The 9,541-nt window shown below is 32.9% G+C and overlaps 1 protein-coding gene across 1 annotated transcript in view; it reads right to left on the reverse strand.

The window, feature by feature from the left end:
- Window positions 1-9,541, reverse strand: part of LOC139426413 (fatty-acid amide hydrolase 2-like) — a 51,353-nt gene extending 41,812 nt beyond the window's left edge. The window contains exons 1-2 of the mRNA XM_087164045.1: window positions 9,232-9,541; window positions 4-49 (exon numbers count right to left, since the gene is read on the reverse strand). The gene's annotated coding sequence lies outside the window, so the exon portion shown is untranslated. The remainder of the gene's footprint in view (window positions 1-3; window positions 50-9,231) is intronic.

Here is a 9,541-nt window from a genome sequence, read left to right on the forward strand (position 1 = left end):
GACCAATTTTTTAGCCCAGAATCGAATAGATTTGAATATTTTGTCGAACCTGGAAAAAGAAAGTTATTCAGATGATATTAGGTATAAATATTTGCCAACTTGTACGGTCGTTGACAAAATATTTTTTGCAAAGCTAGCCACACTCATGCTTAAAAAAATTTTAGTTTTTAAAGCTGTCAACCTTGAAAAATCAAATATATCTATTATGTATATAAACTGTATATATTATAATATGATGTATATATTTAGTCAGCAAAAATCGCCAGTGACCGCTGGAGCATCTCAAGAAGAATAAAGGGGGACGGGGCTCTCTCCTGAGATGTATATATATATATATATATATATATATATATATATATATATATATATATATATATATATATATTGTCTTTTTCGTGATATTTCGCGAATTGATAATATGTTAGCATTCACGAGAGCCTTTACTTCAGCTTTTTGCTATGGTGAAAGATCGCATTTTTTAGAAATGATAAAATTTTTCCAATTGATTATTTCTTCTCACAGAAAATAAACAAATGACTGCGTAGTAAAAAACTGTAAGTCACAGAAACGCGTCCGCAACTAACGCACGCGACAATGTGATTGAAACCGGTTTGCACTTGTTTACGTTCGTGTATCAATTGATTAACATTGTAATGCAATACATTAAAAATAAATATAAGTAGGAAGAGGATATAAATAAAACTTAAAGGGTATAAAAAAGACAAAATGAAAACCCATTACATGAATATTTATTTTTAAAAGTATTGCATGTAAAAACTCGTGCAATTACAATTATGCACGTAATTATTAAAAAACTTCAGTGCGTCTAATAATTTAGCCAGGGGCTGCAAATACATATATATATATATATTATATATATATATATATATATATATATATATATATATATATATATATATATATATATATATATATATATATATATATATATATATATATATATATATATATATATATATATATATATATATATATATATATATATATATATATATATATATATATATATATATACACCAACCATGTTAGAATTATCTGAACCTCACAAAATGGCAATCAAGGATTCAAACTTGCACTTTTAACTCCGTGATTCGAATTGTTTTAAAATTAAAATTAAATTAATAAAATATATTGTTTACCTGTAAATTATTTATCTCTCTTTTAATCGTATATTATTTTATTTTGCTTCACTATTTCTTTTCTTCCTTTTTTTTGTTTTGTTTATTGGGCAATTAAAATCAAGAAATTTCTCCATTGGTCAGTGATAGAGACGTGTATTTCCTCTGCGGCGGGGGGGGGGGGAATTATAAAGAATGATTTAGTAGTAGTTTTCACCAAGAAAATGTTAAAACTTGGTCGAAATAGAAAAAAAAACAATGGCTCCAACACAAAAAACAGACACAAAAAAAAATAATCCATTTTTTTTAATTTTAAATTTGACACAAATATTGAGTGAAAAATTGTAATATCTTAGAAGGGACTGTGTCATTTCATTAAGTGTAATTATTTATAAATGCAAGTTTCTCCACTTCTCTGCTACTGTTAAGTGAGGAGTGTTAGAAAAAAGGCAACAATACATTTCAGTTTGTGACATTGGGTCCCTCACTATTTTAAGATCTCAAATTCACATGGTCTCCTGGAGTTAATTTGGTTATTTTTGCATTTTCCTTAATGGTAGTTGACTGGAATGTTGCTCCCTTCAATTCGTAGAGTTGCAGGTGCGTCGGTTCTTTTGATCTACGCATGTGAGACATTTTACTTCTACATTTTTTTGTTGTTTCTTACCCGTAACATGTCTGAAATATTAAAAACTTTAACTTTTACTTATACCTTTTGCTGCTTATTTAACCGTAACTTCTAACTTTTACGTAACTGTAACTTGTTGGTAGCATTCTGCTACCAACAGGTGCAGCCGGCGCTTGGCGCGGGTCATTCGATTTTTGCATTTTTTTTATTGTTACATCTCGCTTAAACGGAGCCCCCTCCTTTTTCCACCTTCCCCCTCAGGCGGCTGGGTAATGGTGAAAGTCTTAATGTCTTCACATGATCAGCAGTTAAAACTTATCGACCGTCTCATCGAATAATTGCAATATCCTGTACATTGCTCTAGCGTTCCTGTGACAGAATATGGAACATACTATCTGCCTGTTTTCCTGATTTGCGGAATTGCGTCACCGGGGTTTGACGAGATCTCTAAAAGAATATGAATAACGCTCCAGATCACCACGGAGTTTACTTTACCATTCTGTTTCCTCTTTGTGCCCAACAAATGTCGATGAGAACTAAATAAAGATGATTTTGTTTTTCATCTGAAAAGACTGGCATTAGTGATGTCTACTGTTTTTTGTGTCTCATTCGTTTCAAAGGATGGTTGAAGGTATTAGTTTCCTTTCCAAATGGTATTTTTTTTTTATGTAAATTTTATTAGTAACTGGGAGGTTGTGTAATATTACGCATGTACACCACTATACTTTTCAATGCGTAAGTTTCTTTGTTTTAATTTTTATCACCCAGCACTGAGCGACACACTTTATGATGATAAGTTAAGGCTATAAGTTTTTAATCTGAAGTATAATTTTCTAACGAGCAGACAAGTGTATACGTATGCATATAAATCTGTCGTTGGTGTTGTCGTTGGCCATTAAGGGAGAGGGGTGCGACTGTTCTTGTTTTCCAGTGGCACCATCTATGGATGAGAATTAGACTTCTGCCAAGCGGTCTATTCACACATCCATTCATTCGTCCACAAATCGCAATTCGGACCTGAACCGAAGAACCATCAATCTCCAATTGAGTATCCCAAGAGGTATTGATTTGTTATGGGAATATGGGGGACATTGTGACCCGAAATATTTAACGTGCACCAGTCACCATTTACTACAGAGTCTTCGGCAGGCTGGATTCGAACTTCTACTTTTCCCAACGTGAGTCCAGCACCCTGCCAACCAGGCTTTCCTGGCCAGCATATAAACCTAAGCGTTCTTTCGAAACTTGTACTTTCATGTAAAAAATAAACTAAACTAAAATTATAATTCCTAGAAAAATTTGCAGTTTCTCAAACAAAAATAATTTCAGATTTAAAATCACCACACCTGAAATAGATGAAATCAAATATTTTAATACACCAACTATATGTTTCCTAATGTTATTATTTTTAGATAAACAACCTCTTTATCGATTTTAAAACTGTGCATGATAGCATTATTTAATAGAAACTTCCTGATACAATTAAAGAATTTGATATACCAGCTAAACTTGACAAAAACTTCATTCGGGAAAGGTGCAAAGCGAAAATAATGAACGACTTTCCTGAAGTTTTCCATACGGATAGAAGATTGTAACTGAGTGGTGCTCTGTTGCGTGTACTATTGAACTTGACCCTGGAAAAAGCTATCAGAGAGTCTGGTCTCACAGCTTAAAAAAACCATCAACCTAATTACTTTAGAACCTTGGCATTTGCTGACAGCATCGCCTCTGTTGGTAGATCCAGAAAATTTGTCACAGCATTCAATTTTTTAGATTCTGTGACTGATAAAATAGGCCTAAAATTAAACTAAAGTTAAAACAAATTCACGAAGACTTCCCACAATATAATTAGCCCACAGCCATTTACAATGAAGAATTACAATAATGAAGAATTTCACTGTTCAAATATCCTGAAGACTTCCCACAATATACCTAGCCCACAGCCATTTACAATGAAGACTTCCCATTATATATTTGAGCCCACAGCCATTTACAATACTAAAGAATTTCACTGTTCAAATAGCCCACAGCCATTTACAATGAAGAATTAGACCTCTGAAAAATCCCGGTCTAAATCAGGGCTGAAAGCCCATATATAACAAGACGGAAAAGAGTAAAAACTGGTAAAAAATAAATTTCGTTTTTTAATTTTTTTCGGGAATAATTAAAATCTATAACTACCAATTGTTTTTAAACGGATACAATTTTTATATTTAATTGCTTCACACCCAGAAGGACTGCACAGATAGCCCAGCGTGCATGAAATGCGCAGGAGCGCATTATTCCTACCTATGCTCGAAGCCCCTGAGCGAGCCTCCGACTTGTGTGAATTGCAAGCAAGACCACACAGCCTGTTTTTCAGGCTGCCCATCCAGGCCAAAGAGAAAATTCGCACCGAAAAGGAAAGAACATCGGAGTGCCACCAGCTCAGTCACTAGGTTCCTGAGAATTGTTAAGGAACTGCAAGAACTCTTGAAAGACGAGGATTTAGTTTCACTGATCCATTCCCTTCTCCCGGCTCCCAAGACCTAGACTCGGAGATACTCCAACCAAGACGACCACAGATTTTCATCTGTGGAATTCCATTTTTATTTCACGCCATTAGTCACCGTTGCCTTAGGGCGCAGTTTCAGATGAAGAGGTCAGGTGCCCGCTGCCGCGGGCAGGTACCTCAACAAATCCAGATCGTCGTCGTCGTCGAGAAATAGATTAATTACAATGAATTGCCTATTGCATACCCTCCAACTTATGAGGATTTTGAAAATAATTCTTTCTAGTGGTAGCGAACCAAAGTAGAAATTTTTAAAGCAAATGGATCTCTCATAAAACTTTTATCAGAACTTAAGAATCTAGCCATTTGGCCTGCACTTTTATAAGTAATAGTGCACAAGTTACGCTAGAATTAATTTTTTTTTAAATATTAAGACATTAATTTTGCTACCGTCTGAAAAGAAGATTTCTGAAACTACGGAAACTCCGTAGCAGTTGAAGGGTATGCCTATTGCATACCTGTCAACTTCAGGGGTGAAAGCGAGACGAAAAAGAGGAAAGGCTGGTAGTAAAAACCATTTCAGTTATAATTAGTTTTCCGGAGGAGTTAACTTCTTATTTTTAAAAGTATTCAACTATATCTACTTTGTCCTTGGAATATAGGCAGTTTCATATATAGACTAAAATTATAAAAGAAATCTTGATAGTTACAGATATTTTACTTTTCTCGAAAAAAAATGCTAAAATTGGAATGTCTTTCGTACCAGTTTTTGCACTTTTCCGTCTTGCTATATAAGGGCTTTCAGCCGTGGCCAACTTTCACTCTTTTAGCGAATGGATTTTCAGAGTGGTTGTGAAGCAATAAACGAAAAACAACCTGACTCAAAAATATATTTATATTTTGATCCCGCTGAAATTCGCTTGCGCAAGGTTTATTATGCTTTTATATATTTATTGTAATTATTTACATGAAGTGGTGGTCAAACTCATTTATAATTATCATTATAATTCAAAAAGTTAATTGGAATAACCTGAGTATTGCTACCACTTTAAATATGAAAATAAAATCTTCCGGGAAATCCGGAAGAGTTGCCAGGTATGCTATTGCTAAGAATAGATTAACTCCTCCTGAAAATTATCTAATATTGAAATAGTTCTCTAACCAGTATTTGCTGTTTTCCGTCTCGCTTTCAGGCCTGGCCTAAATGAGTTACTTGAACAAACCGATTGGAATAATCATTGATTACACTGGCATACCTGCCAACTTTTACGCATTTGGCGTAAAATTTTATTCTTATATTTAAAGTGGTAGTAAATATATACTATATTTTCTTTTATAAACTTAATTTTTAAATGATTTTGATCACCCCTATTCTTAAAAGAAATTAAGCATATATATTAATATGAGTTACTATCATGGTTGTCAGCTGGTGTTTTTTCAAACACAGCGTATTTTTTTGCTTACAATAGAAATTTTAATTCCATTTTACTACCACTGGGAAAAATCGTAATGGAAGGGATTAAAAGTTGGCAGGTATGCACTGGGGAACAAATTATTTGTTGTGTTTATACAAGTACTTGATCTTACATAATTCTGGTGCGGCGATTTCAAACAGAGCTTAAAGCCTATATATATCAAGAGGGGAAAAGAGCAAAACCTGGTACTTTAGACCTTTCACTCTATCATTTTTTTCAAACAAAATAAACAGAATTTCTGTATGTAACAAGATTTCTTTCTCAATTATGTATAAAATTGCTTCTTCCACGAGTAAGTTTAGACACCCGTGAAGCTCGGGGCTAAAACCTTTGTTTCGCTTATTTCCATTTTTAATTTTTTTTTCATTGTGCTCTAAATTTTTCTGTACTTTAGTAAATGTTACTGTTCCCAATTTCCCCCAATACAGTCGAGCTTCGGATACTTAAATAAAATTTCCCTCTGACGAATTAGTTAGAGCCCCTAGTGGGGATGATACTAAGATATCTAATTTACATAGGTATAGACATAGGAGTAAGATCAGAGAATGTGCACGAGAAAAAGAAAAGCAAAGGTGATTCTCAGATTGAGAGTATACCACCCCTAGGGGTTTAAACTATTGCTTCCCCTTAAGCTACTTAAACTGCATTTAAACTTTAATTCACATTATCAGATACTAATTAAGTTTTTCATATCTTTTATGTCTTTTTACTTGACAATCATTACAGGAACTGTGCACCACATCATGCTATATCAGGCACCACCTCCTTCATTTATATCCAGTTATCTATGCCAACAGTCCCAGTTGCCCTAGGGCAAAATTCCAGAACAAGAAGTGTAGTGCACGCTGCTGCGGGCAGAAACTTCACCAAATACTTAGATCTTGTCAAGAGCTAGTTCAGAAAGCTACATATTTTTTTTTTCAAAATGATAATTTTAGTTTTGTTTATTTTTTATCTGAATCTTCAAGTTTAAAAAGAAATGTATATGTCACGGCGAAAGACCGAAATCGGTGGTAGTTGACTTTCACCGGTGAATGTCGACAAACACCAAATACGTCGGTGAAAGATCGAATATTTCATTACATTCTTGTACATTCGGACCCTCACCGGTGTATATCACAGATATGCTTTGGTGAATGTCCAAAATATTCATTACAATCGATTTGATATGAATTTATTCGTGGATATAATTACATTTATTCGATATTTTAACCCTACACTGATGTTTTTTTAAGGTTAAGTTCCCGGTATACATTTGCCCAGTATACCCTATACCAGGGATGGGCAAACTTTTCTGGTCGAGGGCCAAAAATCGAAGAAAAAAATTTTTGGTGGGCTAAATAAAAACATCTAAAATGAAAAAAAATACTATATGCAATTTTCTATGTAAATATTTAATGAGATGAATGAAATTGCGATTTCATTTTTAAAAGTTCCTTATATTAAGGTTCCAAGTGAGATGTACTTATTTTAAGGAACAAGGAGTGTAAACTACTTCTAGGTAACTACTGTTGAAATGATTTTTTCTCAGGTTTGTAGAAGAAAACACTTGTTCACAACATAAATAAAAGGAAGCAAACATAGACCTGATTTTCTAGACATGAAATATTTGGGAAACTAGCTTTTGGTAATGATTTGTAAAACTCAATTTTTGGCTTATTCAGAAACAATTGCTTCAGATGGCACCAATCTACGGCTATTCTATAAAGAACTTCTGCTCATTTCACCAATTGAAGCTGTCTGTGCTAGCCTCCATCAATTTATTATTTTGTAGAACAAAAATAGAGAAAGTTAAAAGGTCCGCAGTACTTAGTTAAAAAAGAAAGAAAAATAACTTTAAACGAAGTAGACAAGAAAATGGATGTATATTGTTTATATTCGCCACAGATCAGCAAGTTAAAATTCCATCCGCGGGCCGGATAAAACCTTCCGGTGGGCCACAGTTGGCCCGCGGGCCGTAGTTTCCCCATCCCTGCCCTATACTGATGTTTTTTTAAGGTTAAGTGCCACTGCCCGCTATACATTTGCCCGGTATACCCTACACTGATGTTTTATTTAAGGTTAAATGCCACTGCCCGGTATACATTTGCCGGGTATACCCTACACTGATGTTTTTTTTAAAATTCAAGTGCCATTTCCGGGTATATATTTGCCCGATACTCCAAACATTGATGTTTCTTCTAATCTATCGTCAGTAAGTATTAAAATAAGGAATAAATATAAATATATCAAATAAATATAATAATATTAACGAATAAATTAATATCAAATAGGAAATAACAAATATTTCGGACATTCACCAAAGCGACTATGTGATAGTTGACATTCACAGGTGAGAGTCAGAAATAAGGGTATTTAGCAAATATTTCGGACATACACCAAGCGACTACGTGAATGTTGATATTCACCGGTGAATGTCGACATTCTCCAGATTTCGGTGTTTCACCGTAACATATACATGCTTAAGCACTTGTCTCCTGTTTTGAAAGTTACATTTAAGAAAAAAGGTATGTTACGTTAACGCATCGCATCATAAACTGAAATGTATCATCTCCTTCTTTCTACCACTCCCTACGTAGCACGGAATTGGAGAAGCTTAGTATTCACTCGAAACACTTTAAAAAAATCCTCGTAAAGAACATAGTATTGATTTGCATCAAAAATTAAGCTTGTATAGAGAAACTAATTGCAGATTTTAAATCGGCGCGAAAATATTAAAAATCCACTCAAAAATCACTCGACATAAAATAAAATATAATTCGTTCATCTGTGTTATAAATAGATTTGAATGTTGTTGAATTAACAGGTTTGAATTAAATAAATAGATTTAAACCAGAGATGCCAACTTGCTCCGGACAGCAAATATTTATTTTAAAGTGGTAGTTTATCAATTGTAATTCTTGGTTTAATAAATGCAATTTAGTAGATTTTTATCCACCACTATTTCCAAATAATTCGTTGGCTTATATAATTCACCACTGTCTGGTTCTTATGTCATGCTATACCTTTTAAAAAGCAACAAAATTAGTCAAATATTTAGAAAATTTACTTTGCAGTTATCTACCGTTTTATTAATTATTTTGGCTTGTCCGGAGCAGTTGGCATGTCTGTTAAACAACGCATTAAAAAAATAAATGGGAGGATTATATTCGTTTTGAATGCTACATAGAAACCCTCTTAATTCTCGAATGAAATAAGCTTATTCGGATTATTAGAGGTAAGCAAAACGAATTAAGCAAACGAGTTAAGCAAAATGAATTTTAACGCATTCAAATCAAACAATCTATCTATTATTAATCTAAGCTATTGATCTATCTGTTATTAATCTATCTGTTACAATCTAATTAATTGACACATATCATCAGTTTGAATCACTTTGACTACACTAAAATATTAATTATTACAAAATAAAAAATTACAAAATAAAAATTACCAAGTAAAAATTACAAAATATATAATACTATAAATAAATCCAAAATTGAAATATTTAGTACTTACATCTCAACAATGTTACTTTTTTTTCCAAAAATTTACACTTCGTTATCAAATCACGTTTATCAGTTTTGGGCTATTTTAACTTTTAGATAAATTTATATCAGGGTTTTTATATAAACACACAACAATACTATTTACAAAAATAAATTGCTATAAACAGAACTTTCTACTTTTAAATTAAAACTTTATCAATATCTTAAGATATTACCTGAAAATCAGTATACAACAATTAAAAGAATTATATTTTCTTTTACAATGTTTAATTACAGACAATTTAGTGACATCCGAGTCCTCAATTTTAATTTTTCGCTTT

The sequence above is a fragment of the Parasteatoda tepidariorum genome, chromosome 5, assembly GCF_982258835.1.
Source record: "Parasteatoda tepidariorum strain Cologne lab strain chromosome 5, Ptep-v5.0, whole genome shotgun sequence".
Classification (NCBI taxonomy): domain Eukaryota; kingdom Metazoa; phylum Arthropoda; class Arachnida; order Araneae; family Theridiidae; genus Parasteatoda; species Parasteatoda tepidariorum.